This window comes from Alligator sinensis, unplaced genomic scaffold (genome assembly GCF_000455745.1).
Source record: "Alligator sinensis unplaced genomic scaffold, ASM45574v1 scaffold528_1, whole genome shotgun sequence".
NCBI classification, from domain to species: domain Eukaryota; kingdom Metazoa; phylum Chordata; order Crocodylia; family Alligatoridae; genus Alligator; species Alligator sinensis.
Genome location: NW_005841846.1, coordinates 4,771,823 through 4,785,650, shown reverse-complemented (window position 1 = coordinate 4,785,650; position 13,828 = coordinate 4,771,823). Strand labels below are relative to the sequence as shown.

General features: G+C 42.4%; 1 protein-coding gene across 6 annotated transcripts in view; it reads left to right on the top strand.

Annotated features, from left to right (window-relative positions):
• Positions 1–970: 970 nt before the first annotated feature.
• The window catches only part of FAM149A (family with sequence similarity 149 member A), a 40,011-nt gene continuing 27,153 nt past the window's right edge, over positions 971–13,828 (top strand). For 4 of the 6 annotated variants that reach the window (XM_025207752.1, XM_025207773.1, XM_006015879.3 and 1 more), the window contains exons 1-2: positions 972–990; positions 11,579–11,689. The gene's annotated coding sequence lies outside the window, so the exon portion shown is untranslated. Of the gene's footprint in view, positions 991–11,578; positions 11,690–13,828 lie in introns of all 6 variants that reach the window. The other 2 variants (XM_025207767.1, XM_025207745.1) reach the window with 1 other exon arrangement.

Here is a 13,828-nt window from a genome sequence, read left to right as displayed (position 1 = left end):
TCACCGTTTTTCCATTAAAAAAATATTTTTTGGGGGGGAAAGCATTTTGCTTTTCAGAATTAGCCCCAGGGAAGGTGGGTTCAAAGGGCAGCAGAAGCAGCAAAGGTGCAGAAGAAAGACTGACTGCAAGGCCTCAGTGCCCAGCCTCCTGCCTCACGCAGTGCCCGCCGGCTGCTTGCACGCATTCAGTGGGCAGGGTCTGGTGGGCTCGGCTCGGTGTCCGCCTCTGCATGCTCATTTTAAACCTGTGATCCTCACTCCTGTCCCTGGGTTTTTGTTTTGGTTATTTTTTTACCTAAGCAGTTAGTGACGTGCCCTCAGTGGCCCCCATCACCACCAAGGGAGGCGTGTAGCTTGACGTGGTGGGTTTTGACCCATGTCACAGTATGGCACATCAAAAGGCCTGTGTCTCACAGGGCAGAGGGGGGATGCTGAAAGGGAGAGGGAACTGGGTACGATGGGTTTTTTCCCACTGTTTCTCTCTCACTTGCAGCCTCCGGCAGTTAAGGTCTAGGAAGCTCTGATTCCAAGGTTCTGCTCCTAACTCCTATGCTAAACACCTACCCCTGTCTTCCAAGGATTCATCCAAATGGTTTTTGAATGTGGCTAAACTGTCATCTTCTGTAACATCTGGTGACAGCAAGCCCCACACTTGAATGAGACAGTGCATGAAAAAGAGCTTCCTTGTGTTAGTTTTAAACTTACTGCCAACTAGGTTCATTTTGTGACCCCTAATTCTCATCTTGAGAGAGTCAGTAATAAATATCTGTTGGCTTTGTCTTTGCCAGTCAGCATTTTATAAATCCTGATCATGTCCCTCCTCAAGTGTCTCTCTTCTAAACTGACTAGGCCTTGCCTGTTTAGTAAATAAGCATTGCATATGGATAGATTATGATATTTTTAGTATCTGGTTATTGCCTTAAGACTATTTCTATCCTTTGTTCTTTAGGGGAAAAAAATCAGAATGGTTTTGTTCGAAATCAATTCAAGGTGAGCACTGAGAAGAGGAGTACAGTATATTATAGCTCAGTGCCTATCTGTTTGCAAAGACAGGTAGTTTCACAGCATCTGATGAAGTAAGCTGCTGCTTACAGAAGCTTATGTGATGCATCTCTGGTTTAATTGGTCTGTAAAGTGCAAATTTATCCTGCTTTGTATCTGTTTGCAGTTTGTAGAGGTAGATGTAGCCAAGGTAGCTATTAAATTTGGGATGTCAAAGTCATCTGGCCCCACAAGCCAGATGTATGGTGTGAGGCTGGTAGATGAGCCAGGTGAATGGTGCAGGGATTGGGCCCATGGCCCCACCCCACTGTATGCCAAATCTAGCACATGTTTCCCACTCCAGTTGCTCTGGGATTGTGCTGCCTGCAAAGCCTGTGTAGAGCAGGTCTGAGATGTGCCCTGAACATAGCAACTGCTTTAGCTAGTCTGGGATCTACACTCATTGGTGACTGGTAGCAGGGGCAAGTGCCCCCCTGAGATTGGTTGCTGCTGCTGCTGGCGGCTTCTGCAGGAGGTTGCTGCTCACCACCTCCCCTTGGCCTCTCTCCCTGCCGCCCCCAGGTCGCCAGCTTCCGTGGGTGGTTGCTGCTCCCCCCCGCCCAATGGCTTCTGTGGGCAGTTGCCGCTTGCCCCCCTCCCACCGACGCTCCGGCCCACAAACTGTGCCCCCCAGTCTCAGGAGGTACCAGTCCCCCATGCCTGCACTGCATTCAATGCCTGCCTGAAGCTGGCTGTAGCAGACGCCATGTGCAGCACTTCTGGACTGGCCAAAGTGCATAGCATGTGCTGCACTTGTTCTGGGCCAGGCCTACATAGATGCTGTGGACAGTGCAGTCCCAGACTGGCTGAAGCACCCCTGCTTTAAACCAGCACTTCTGTTGTGGCAGCCAAGTGCAGATGAACAGGTTTTTACCAAGCCTTTCAGGGGGTTTTTAAAGTCTGTGCCAGGGTCTGTGCTGCCACAGCTAGCCTCCCTAAATACAAAACAGTGTTTAATCCTGCAAACTTTAAAATATACATACTTTAAAATGTATTTTAATAACTTAAAATGAATTGTTTTTATTATCATTAACTTATATTGAATTTCTTGTATTACTTGTGGTGAAGATAGGCAGACATTTTTCTTCGGGTAAATCTGGTATATTTTATTAGACCAACTCAGATAGCTTGAAAAATTCTTCTTTGCAAGCTTTCTGGTACAAATACTCTTCATCAGGCTGAAAAAGCAGTAAAGATATCACTTAGACCCCATTCAGACAACTAACTTAACCATAATCATAACTTGGCAAATATTTACATTTACTGGTAAGATTGTTCTCAAGCTTTAAGTCCTGTGTGTGTAGGTGCTTTGCTGAATTGTTCGTTTCAGTCATTCTGATTTTCAAACACTAGAAGTTTTACCTGAATGCAGAGGCAGGATGTCTAAAATATACTCAGAAAATGTTCAGTAGGACTTTTTAAATCAGTTAACTATTGCAGAAATAAATATATTGTTATTTACTAAGTGAATAGTGATATTATATTGCATGACAGTTGCCACAAGCAGGTTGGTGTGCTGTCTCCCACATGGATAAGCATTGTCCTTTCAGGAGCCCCTCAGCCAGTCCAGGCGATAGTTCATAGCACATACAATAACCCTTGACCAAAGCAACAAACAAACAAGCAAAAATGAAAATTTCCCCTTTCCCCACGTGGCAGGAAAAGAGCCTTTGAGCTCAGCTCTCCCTAGAAGCAAGCTCATCTGAGTTTCAGTCTACCCCTGGGACACAGACTGCTTCTTCCCCAGCTCAGCCTGCTTGCTGTCTCCCTGCTTGGGCTTTTTTAATTTGCAGTTAATTCTTCATAGCTGGGATCTTATCCCAGTGCTACCTGTGCCACTTAAAGGGCCAGACCTCCCTGTTACAGTTGCGAAAGAGTTTGACTCCGTATTTACTTTAAGTCATGAATACTTCTTTTAGCCCTGCAGAAAAAGTAAACTCTTTACCTTTTAGAAATGCTGTTATAAAATACCAAAACAACAAAGTTCACATGACATTTAGGGGCTTTTTTAAATATTTCAGCCAACCAAAAAAAAGTAGTAAGGGCAAAGTAAAAAAATCTCTTAGATGCTTGAAGTATAATTCAAGTGCCCAAGTCCAAGAGAACAATCCAAACAAACCTTGGCTAGCTACCTGAGAATCTGGAGGGAGTCCTAAAATTATGTTGCTGTGCGTGCTCAGAGGTATCCCTAGCTTGGCTGAGTAGAGCGGCTTGGTGCCTCTCTTCTACCTAAAGCTGCTTGGGATGTAGGAGCGAGGTGTCCCGATGGTTAACTTATGAGAGAGGCCTGATCTGGCAGGCATGCTCAGAATATGCCGGACACCCAGACAACATAAAGGTCAGTACAGATCAAAGTAATCACAGCTACTTTCAAGCAACAATGCCCATCTTTTACATACGAGTTGGTAGTTAGAGTACTCATGCAGTGGTTGGAGGACTGAGGGATTTAAACCCACATGTGCATAACAGGAGACTGCCCTAACCATCAGGCAAAAGTGAGGCCACTGTTCGCTCAGTATTGAAGTTGGGTTGCTGTGCAAAACAAATGCATGATTTCATAGAACCAGAGAGAAAGTAAGAGGAGAATGATGCTAGTTCAGTATGAGGACATGAGAGAGAGAAAGAGATTAAGAAGTCATTGAATAACATGTAAGACAGTGTGTTAGGGTGGCTAGAATCCAGGCCTGCCCCCTTTTGGAGTGCCCTCTTCACTGTGCCAGGGTGCCTGTTGTTTGCTTTGTCTGGCCCTTTGAATTCTGTATTTCTTTCTGCAAAGAGGCACAGCTTCCATAATGAGATTGGAGAGTGGCATCACCAGTTTATTCTTTATCCTGGAGCATTTCCTAAGAAGTGTTTTAATTGCTACGCTTAATATTAAAGAGACATCATTGTGCTGCCACCCTGTGTTTTAAGAGCCAGCCATCTATGTGCAAAAGGATTAGTTGGGTGCCGATGTCTCGAAAGTATCTTTGGGGTGTGAATGTTTCACATGTCCCCTGTTTCAGGGAGAAGGATGTAAATCTGGAGGAAAGGCAGGATGTCAAACAGATCTCTCTCTTTTGACTGCTTTACATCCTATTCATAGATGCCTAACACTCCCTATTCATTACTGGCTATGTTATGTTTCTGAATTCCACGCCCAGAGCTGGGCACCTTAGCACACCAAAGTCCCTTTGTGCATCTGGTCCTAATAGTCTAAAAAAGAGATGCACAAAAGGCAGGCTATGCTGAGAATGTGGGGACTTGTGGTGGGGGCAGGTGTGAGAGCTCATAGTGTTGTCTTTTCATGCTATTTTTAAATTTCAAATTCAATTCAAGTGTGACTCATGGAATCAAGAGGGAATTGAATGAACAGAGTGATGGCTATGTGTGACCTGGGACTAGGAACAGCAGTACAGAGGTGTAACAAGCAGGGTTTACACCCTGAGCAGGTGGGGGAGGTGCTGCTGACTGCTGGAGGGTTGGGGGTTCCCAGTGGGGGTGGGGGTGGGGGGGCATGACAGGAGTCTTACCTATTTTGGGGACTCAAAAACAGTCCCTGGCTAATGCTGCTGATGCTGTCACTGCCACTGCAGCATGGTCTACCCAGTCTGACTGTTGGTCTTAGCAGCAGCACAATGTCTGTACTGGCTGCTGCTCCAGGATCAATGCCTTGAGACTGTTGTTGCTTTTGGGGTGCAGACTCCATGGGGGTGAGGGCAATTCTGATGCCCTGGGGCTCCTGCCCCTCTTGCCCATGTCTAGGTACGCTCCTGGGGCAGTTCATGCACAAGTGAAGATTACCAAAAAGAAAATGGAAAGAAAGAAATTAAGTATTGATGGTAATATCCCTGATATATTTGAGCGTCAGTCCCTTGGCAGACATTACATTTAAGCTGCTATTAACCAATTAATTGCATCTTAAAGTATAATTTGGGCACACGTTCAGGCAGTTAATGGCACAATAAAATATAAAACCAGCAACAAAATTATTACACATTTTTGTGGCTGGTTTCTATTGCACCCTAAAACATATGGCAGGGTAGACTGCATGGGGGTCCCTGATCCCGGAGCTATCCCTGCAGGCTGATAATCAGCAGATTGTTGGGTACCCTTTTGGTGCAGGGGGAATCCAGGATCACAATTCCAGGCTCCTCCTGCACTGGCAAGTAGGACATAATTGGGTTCTGATCCTAGAATCACATATTCTGCCATGCACATGTATTCCACACAATTACTGGAATCGGGGATTGAATCTCATTGTCCGTTAGGATGAACATGTGTTAGTAGTCTCAGGTAGAATTGTTATAGACCAGACCAGACTATAATTCAAGGCAAGGCAAAGTTGGGAAGTTGCTCTAAAGGTAAGGATCAGTTGTTGAGATGGTTTTGATGGGAAGTTTTTGGAAAAATTCAGAATTGGGATATGTGACATGGCCAAATTAATACTGGGAAAGATAGATTCACTGAGCAAAGTCAATGTTAGGTGAGAAGGGGAGCTTGGATCAGGATAACAGTTTGGAACCTGTACACCAGTGGTTCCCAAACTGTGGGTCATGACCTGAAATGGTGTTGCAACATCAGCGGATGGGATCCCTAGGGTTGGAGGGCTGTGGGCTGAGAGTGAAAGGCCATGCTGAGGAAATAGGGCTATAAATGGTGTCATGCTCAGGAAAAGTTTGGGAAGCACTGATGTACGCATTACTTTGCTGCCTAGGTCAACAGGATTGGCATTTGTATTGTGGGTAAACCTGGGAAACAGCTGTGTGTGTGGCTTATTATTTCTCATCCATGTAATATAAAATTATACCTAATACCTATCTATCATGATTACACTACAGTTCACAGACCTGTCTTGAGAATTTTGAGAGATGATTTTTTATTGGAAAATTATTTTTTGTTTCCCACAATAAAATTCAAGAAAATGAAAATATTTCATATTTGTCACTGTTTTTCCATTAAAAAATTGTTTCTTGAAAAAAAAGCATTTTGCTTTTCAAAAATTAAAAAGAAGAAAATGGAAACTTTCCTGTATATACCTTTTTGGCTTAATGCATAATTTTTATTAACAAGACCACATAACTATATCAAAACATATATAAAGGACAGTACAATAAAAACACATTTTGGGATACAAGCAGTGATCATCTGCATAAATGTATTACTGACTTTCCTGACAGTCACTGTCCATTAGTTTTTGATCAAAAGCAGGGCAGGTCTCTATCTTCTGTTGTCCTTTCATGTTTGACTAGTCATATCTTCACATTGCAGTATACCTGTGATGCTTTCCTTTCTGTGGTGATTGTAGCATGGCAACCAAGTGGCATAAATATCTGTCTTTTAGTGAAGTAGATAGCATTTTAATAGTGAATATGTACCATATTCTCTCTCTCTTCATTCTCCTATGTTTGGCAGGGTTGCCTGTTTCCATGCTCTGGCTATTGCATTGACAGCTGCTGAGATGAGTTGGATGCATAGAGATCTGTGATAATCCATAGTTGGAAGCTTGGGCAATAGCCTAAGTAGTAAAATATTGGGTGAGAGGGGATTCATTTTTGGATCCCCTCCTATATAGATCACCAGAAACCCTGTCTAGAGGGTGTATAGAGGGACAGTTCCACCAGGTATATATGAAGATACCTTTTTGTTTAGGTAATCCTTCCAGCATATATTAGAGTATAGCCTGAATATTTTGTTAAATCTAGATGAAGTGAGAGAGAGTATGTGCCGTGACTTGATGATGGTCTCTCTTATTGCCAAAGAAAAGGAAGTGGAATTGGGAATTGCATGAAATCCCGGAAGATCTATTGTCCTATATCCCCCCTCAAAATCAGAAGCTTATGAACAATAATTTAGTAGTCAGTCTAGTTAGATAATTAAAGCAAAGGAAAGTTAAGTATATGGCACAATTATTTTGCAATAAGAATGTATGTCTTTTATTGCTATAAATGAAATATTGGATAACAGACATAACAAATATCAATACATGCCACTAAGAAGTTTTTAGACACAATCTAACAGGCAACACTTGTCATTCATTTTCCAACAGTGTTCAAAGGACACTTTTTGTTTGAAAAAAATCATTAAAAAAATCAGCCCTCTTATCCCCTCAGGTGTCCCCATATAGGAACAGGGAGATATGTGCATGTTTCTAGAGGACAATTTTGTTCCTACAAGGGGAGCATTTAACATGCTCAGAGAAGGTAAAAAAAAAACCACTCCTAGTCTTTTCAGGTAATTCAAAGTTGGTTACAGGCTGCATTTTGGCCATACACCGGATGAATTAGACTTCTTCCCTAAGAGTTATCTGGAAGTATTTGCATTCTCAATGTGTTGGTGAATGGCTGATTTAGATTGCAGCAGTCTGTGTATATTAACTAACAACTACTCCATTTCAAAACTGATATTTTTTCCCCTTTGTACTAAGGTAACTGTTAAAAAAATAGCAATAAAGTAACAGAGGCTTTTCTGCATTTTATGCTGTGTACTGTTGCTTGTCTCTGTATCTTACAGTATGTAGTTCAAAGGTTAGAGATACTTCAAGTTATTGGGGGAACCAGTGGAGCTACATTTCATAAGCAGCCACCAGAATGAGTCAGGGCATGCATCTACATGTACGATTAATTAAAGCAATAAAGTCCAGCCCATATTGCGTCAGTTTATTGCTCCTGGGTGTGCCATTTGAATGTGTGCCCGTGACCATAGCACGCTGAGCCAGATCAGAGCAACCCCATCTGGCAGGGGGTCATCCTGTCAACCGGGGCTGCTCCAACCTGGCTCAGCATACTGTGTAGACGTGGAGACTTTAGTATGGAACTAATTAGGCAGCTCTGCAGTAAACATTTCATGTAGATGTGCCCTTATAAGACTAATTTTAGTACCTGTTACATTTGAGGAGGCATATTAATGGAATTATATGGTCTGCTTCCTAATGGAAATTCAGAGGAGTCTTCAAAACTGAAGTAAGTGTGCTTAGCAGTTTGTGACTGTGTTAAGAGTAGACACTCAGATTTTGATGTGTTTTATTAGTACCTCCAATTCCAAATACAAGTAGGTCAAAAGTCTAAGCAAGTAGGTTTGTAACATACTTTTCTATTACATAACTGCCAGTGAAACTGGCTGTAGGCTAATGATTAAACAACAACATTTATTTAACTAAGTAGTGCATGAATAATTACTATTTTGTGCATTTGAAGCACCTCTGGTGATGCTGAGGCGTATGTTTCATGCAGTTTCTGAACTGCAAAACAGAGTAACAAAAATGCTTGAAGAATAAAATGCAGATTTCTATAGCGAATAATATTCTAAATAAAGCCTAATTACACTTGCAATTTTTTTCCTCATGAAAGCTCATGGAATTTGACTAAGTACATTTTAAAAGTAGTTCCTTTGCTTTTGTGCAAACATTTGTGCTTAGCATTAATGCTTTTAAGGACTAAGGAAAGATGAAAATTAAAAATATTGCTTTGAATTTACAGAGGAATTATTCATTAATTGCATCTGTGAAGTAGTGAGAGATGATTTTATTCTTCATTTTGATCATCATAGGCCCAGAATCTGCAAATACATTATTTTGAGTCACAAGGAAAATGCATGGTTTGAAGATGGAAAGTAATACTCTGTTTTGTGAATACATTGATTCAAAGGCAAAGTTAATTTATTTACATCTGCTTTTCATTATTACATTGGTGCTTGCCATGCAGGCTTTAAATGGTTGAATAGCTCCATTTGCTCCAGTGGTACTTAATGTGTGGGAAGGCACTGTAGGTCTGAATCCTTTTCACTGATTATAGTTCTGAGTCCTAAGTAGTAGCCTTCTTAAGTCTCAGTTTGAGACAAAATTCATTCTAGTTTATAGTCAGGGCAGATCCAAGGGAGGTGCACTGGTTCACTTGCACCCACCTTTGATTCCTGGTCTATCCAAATTTTAAAGCCAACTGTCAACAGTGGCAGCAACACTTCTGTTCAGGCAGCAGAAAGGGAGTTAATTGACTTAATAGCTCATTATTATTTGCTTGATTCCTTCTAAACTCTTCATTCCACATGTGTTAACAATCCTCTTCCCTTTTAAATGGTTCCACTACTCCAGCTATCCTTACTTCTGTAATTCTTCTGTCTGCTAGCTGCTCCTAATAATGTAGCTCCCATTTTATAGCCCTGCAGGCTGCTTTTTAACTCTAACTAAAAGCATTAACTCAGGTATAGAAATATTAACTCAAGTGAACATTAGCTCAAATGTGGAAATCACTTTTAGTGAAGCACTGAAGGAACTGTCCAGATGCTCAAGGAGCCTTGACTTTGTTTTTTGATTCTGACAAAGAGACATACAGTAAAATCTCATTAATTGGAAACTCAGGGGACCAAAAAACCCATTAATTTTGAAATAAGCAGTTTCAAAATAAGTGTACTGATACTAATTTGAATATATGCAAAGCAGTATAGGTATCCACAGGCTTACTTCATCCACAATTAATGATTTTTACTTTTTTCCAAAATTTTACAAGGTTCAGTACAGGAATTTCATAAACATACTTTTGAGCATCACTTTTGTACCTGTTTATATATAATACAGAATGGGCGCATCTATATGACAACACGTTAGTGCAGCAGGCAGAGCCCATGCTATTGTGCAAATGAGGAGTAGACTTAGTCTAATGCACATTAACATCACAAAAAAGTGTTCATCTGTGCTAGTGCACAGTAGAACCAATTATGATGCATTAAGTTTAGTACCTGTCATTACAGGTGCTAAATTTAAAGCACTGTAATTACGGCACATTAATAAACATGTGAACACACCCACTATGTATGATATTAGTTAAAAACCAAAAGGCTTAGGATGTCATTCATTGGGCTGGGCCCCAGCAGAGTCAACAATATTTCAAGCCATGGTGACCCCATAGCCCAGCATTACTTAGTGTGCATGTATACTCCAGATACCCCCTCCCAACAAAAGACCCACCTGCCAATTAGCCCCCGACTTCTGACTGGAACCCAGTGTTCCTCTATCAAGTCCTGAGACTGTCCAAAAATGTATGTGCAGACAAGGTGCAGGGGAACCTGGTCTGGCTCCAGCTCCACTCTGTGGAGGGTGGGGCAACAACAGTCACATATGATGGGCCAAGAGAGGGGGACAACAGAGCCTCTTATCTATGTAGATTTTTGGTGATGTTTGTGTCACTGGTAGGTGTTATAGAGCCTTGGCCCCCTTTTGGTCGGTGCCTTGCCTGCCAGAGATGTCAGGGTGAGATCGGGCTTCAGTGCCACCTAGATGGTTCGGGTACTGCTCCTACTCGCCTGCCACATCTTTGATGTTCATTGTTGGGAAGGCAGTTCCCTGTAGGTGGCCTGAGGGGTCTCGACCATGGGCTTTCTTTGTGGGGCTCCAACCTCCCCTTTACCCCACCCTTATTATGTCCATGGCAGGGCAGAGGCTACTCACTGCAGGTCTGCCCCTGGATGATCTTGCCTCATCCATGCTGCCTGCCTCAAATGGGTCAGGTCTTCCTGGCCATCAGTCTGTATGTGTCCGTCCCTCGTCTTTGGGCTGGCTCCCGGGCACCTAACCTGATCCATCTGGGACTAACTGTAACTGAGCAAACTTAACAGAAAAGTGTCCAGCATCTGCCGATGGGCTCCTGGGATTCTGTTTCCCTGGACCCTTGGTTACTTGGGGGACTCGTCCGTCCCTTTTATCCTAGCAGGTGTGGGTACAGGCAGCTGCCCTGTGCCCAGGCCTCTGTCAACTCTCCTAGCATGACCTCCCTGGGGCCCAGCTGACCTGTAGTCAGGCTATCCTGGTCCCGTCAGCCAGCGTCACTTGCTTCCTCCTCCCGGGGGTCTGTGTTCCCCCACATTGTGCTCACTGCGGGGCGAGCACTGCGGATCCTTACCCGCAACTGTGATGCTACAGCTACATCACCATAGCAATGCATTCCCTCACTATGGCACATGGCTATGGCAATGTAATGGCTAAAAATAATCATGCGCTGCCGGCACAGCGCAGTAATGACTATTAATGCGCCGTCATATAGTACTTCCTAAAGGAAGTATTAAATGATGGTACAGTAACAATGGCACCGTAGGTTCACATGTAGACATGCCCACTATGATATAGCAAATGAATGCACATTCCAATAATGTTTCTTGTTTTGTTTTATTTTGTTTTTGCGTCAGTCTTAAATTGAATAATATAGCTCTAGGCCCCTACTTCTTAGTGAAGCCTCTAGTTTCATTTTAATTGAAGAAAATTGTGCGTTGTGTTATATGTGATGATGTACCACACCATATGTGCTCAATTTTTTTCAAAATTCTACATCTGCCCATGTTCATAGTAGCCATACTCCTGATCTTTAGAGTGCTGTACAGGAATCCAATGTGATATGGAATTTGCAACATCACTTTTAGTGCAAGAATTATTTTTTCTGAACCTTCCTTTTAAATGTGGACATGCTATATTGTCATCTGTTTTGCTCTCCTGTTTTTCAGTGTGAGATGAGTTAATATATATATATTTATTGTGGATTCAATGAAGTTTGTTTTCTTATGTTGTTTTCAGAAAGGGTCTGTCCAAAGGATCTACAGATAACTGCTTCCCAGGGAAGAATGGAGATTCTCTTCCAATACTTTTTACAAGAAATGTGCAGGAAGCTATTGACAATTTTAACTGGTATGCATTAACCTCTGAAGTAATATTAATTATTACTTATGCAATAAATATGTCTATATGAGATAATCTAATATAGCCAAGTATCACACTATAGCAAACCCACATAATTAACAGATTGGTTCAGTGCTTTGCATTAAAAATATTAAATATTTGTTATTTCTGCTCAGATTTAGTGTAGTTTTTTAGCTAACGTAATTAAGGCCAATGGAAGTCATTCCTTACAGAGAAAACATTTCAAGTCAGTTTCTTACAGAGGAAACATGCCCCATCCATGAGAAAGATCTGTGTGAAAGTTTCTCTTATTAGGGTTCAACTCTGTGATTGGGAGTTATCAAGCAGCAGCTACTTCTATGCTTTCCGGTACTTGGTGGCGGGGGGAGGCAGGGACATGACTCCCATCTGGGGGAAGGTGTGGGGTAGTTTCCCTGCAGTTCAGCTGCTGCTGCTCTTCCAGACTTCCCCAGACTGAAATTTTGTAGTGGTAGAAATGAATGTCTCTTCATGGCCTGAGTTTTCAGTTTTTCAAGTGAAACTTAGGCTATGCAGGCAAATCAGCAGATGAATTAGTTGAGATATCAGTTAAATACATGTATATGTTAGTCCGCTTTACTAAGTTCTTAGCTCTTCAAGTTGATAATTTCTGTCTACAGTCTGCATTTTCTGTAACATTTTGTAATTGCCTACTTTTCAGAACTTTTTTCTGAAAAAAATTCAGCCCTTGCTTTCTTAGTAATAAACAAAAAGGGACATTTTTTTTCTTTCTGAAAATGATTAATTATTATTGTGGTTAAAAGGAGTTGATTAAGGAACAGAATTGCCCAGACTCCGTGTAGTATAGAATCAAAGTAATCCTAGTTTATCTAAATTCTTGTTAATCGTGAATGTTTCTCAGGGTTTGAATTGTACTTTATTGCACTGTTGGACTGCACGTTTCCAAGCAAAGTGAATATGTGCCAGCCAGATTGGAGAAATGATGTTCCTACTTCTGAGTTCAGTAAAGAGAATGCTTGTATTGCAGATCAGCAAAGTTTATAAAGAGTTCTCACTCTAATGAGTGCTTCCTACAAATTAGCTATTTTGCTGCTGCCCTTATCTTCATTGTATTCCAGATTTGAGGGAGGCAGAGGTCAGCTTCGTAAAAGCGTTCTGACCAATCAACTCCCAGAACTAAAGGTTTGGGACATGTCCATTCTTTAGGTGTAAAATGTTTATTTATTTATAGGTACATATTATGACAATAATAATTGAAACTTTCCTTGTTATTTCCTTATCTCAGTTTTACATTATTTCTTACAGTGATTTTAAATAGATATAAGGTTTACTTTTCTATAAGTTTTTGGGCACTTTGGCTACACTGATTAACTGTGCTCAGAGGGCAGAAATTAAATGAATTAAAGGAGCTTAAAAAAGAATGTGTTTGAATTAAATGTTTGTATGCAGATTTGGTGTGCCCAGGCCATGGTTAAAGGAATGATCACTAACTGTAACCCCAAAGCATTCTAATGTTATAAAAGCCCAAGTCTGTCTGTCTGTTATGCTTTATTTGCACTATGATTGGCTGATAGAAACAGCCAATCAGAGTGTTCCAGGCATCAGGGAGTGCCACCATGATTCCATAGCCACACTGAGGACCGGACAGGGGCAAGAGGCAGAACAGCAACAGCATGGGGCGTTAGGTGGCGGCACTCCATCCCAGCCTGTGTTCCCCCTCCCCCTGTCATTCTTGATGGACAATTGGCTAGTAATACAATAAAAGTCTAATTTGGCCAATGGAAAACGTGACAGCAAGGTAATCATTCCTGTCCCAGGGATGCTGGGGTTAGAAGGGTACCCCGGGGCCGGACCAGGGGGGGAGTAACCACCTACTTACCCCACACAGAGGCTGGAGCGAGTAGGGACACGCGCACGGGGAGACCGCCAGCGCGGTTTGTGAGCTGCGCTTATATCCAGCTGGGGCCGGGCAACGCCGGCGGGAGACGCCGCCCGGCTGAGATAAAAGGCGGCCCCAGAAGCAGGGCCAGAGAGGAGGCGGGGGAAGCCCACAGGGAACCCCGAGAGCAGAACCCGTGCCAGCAGGGCACATGCATCTGGCCCGACGGGGTCAACCGAGGCAGCGGAGCTGACTGCAGTGGCTGGCCT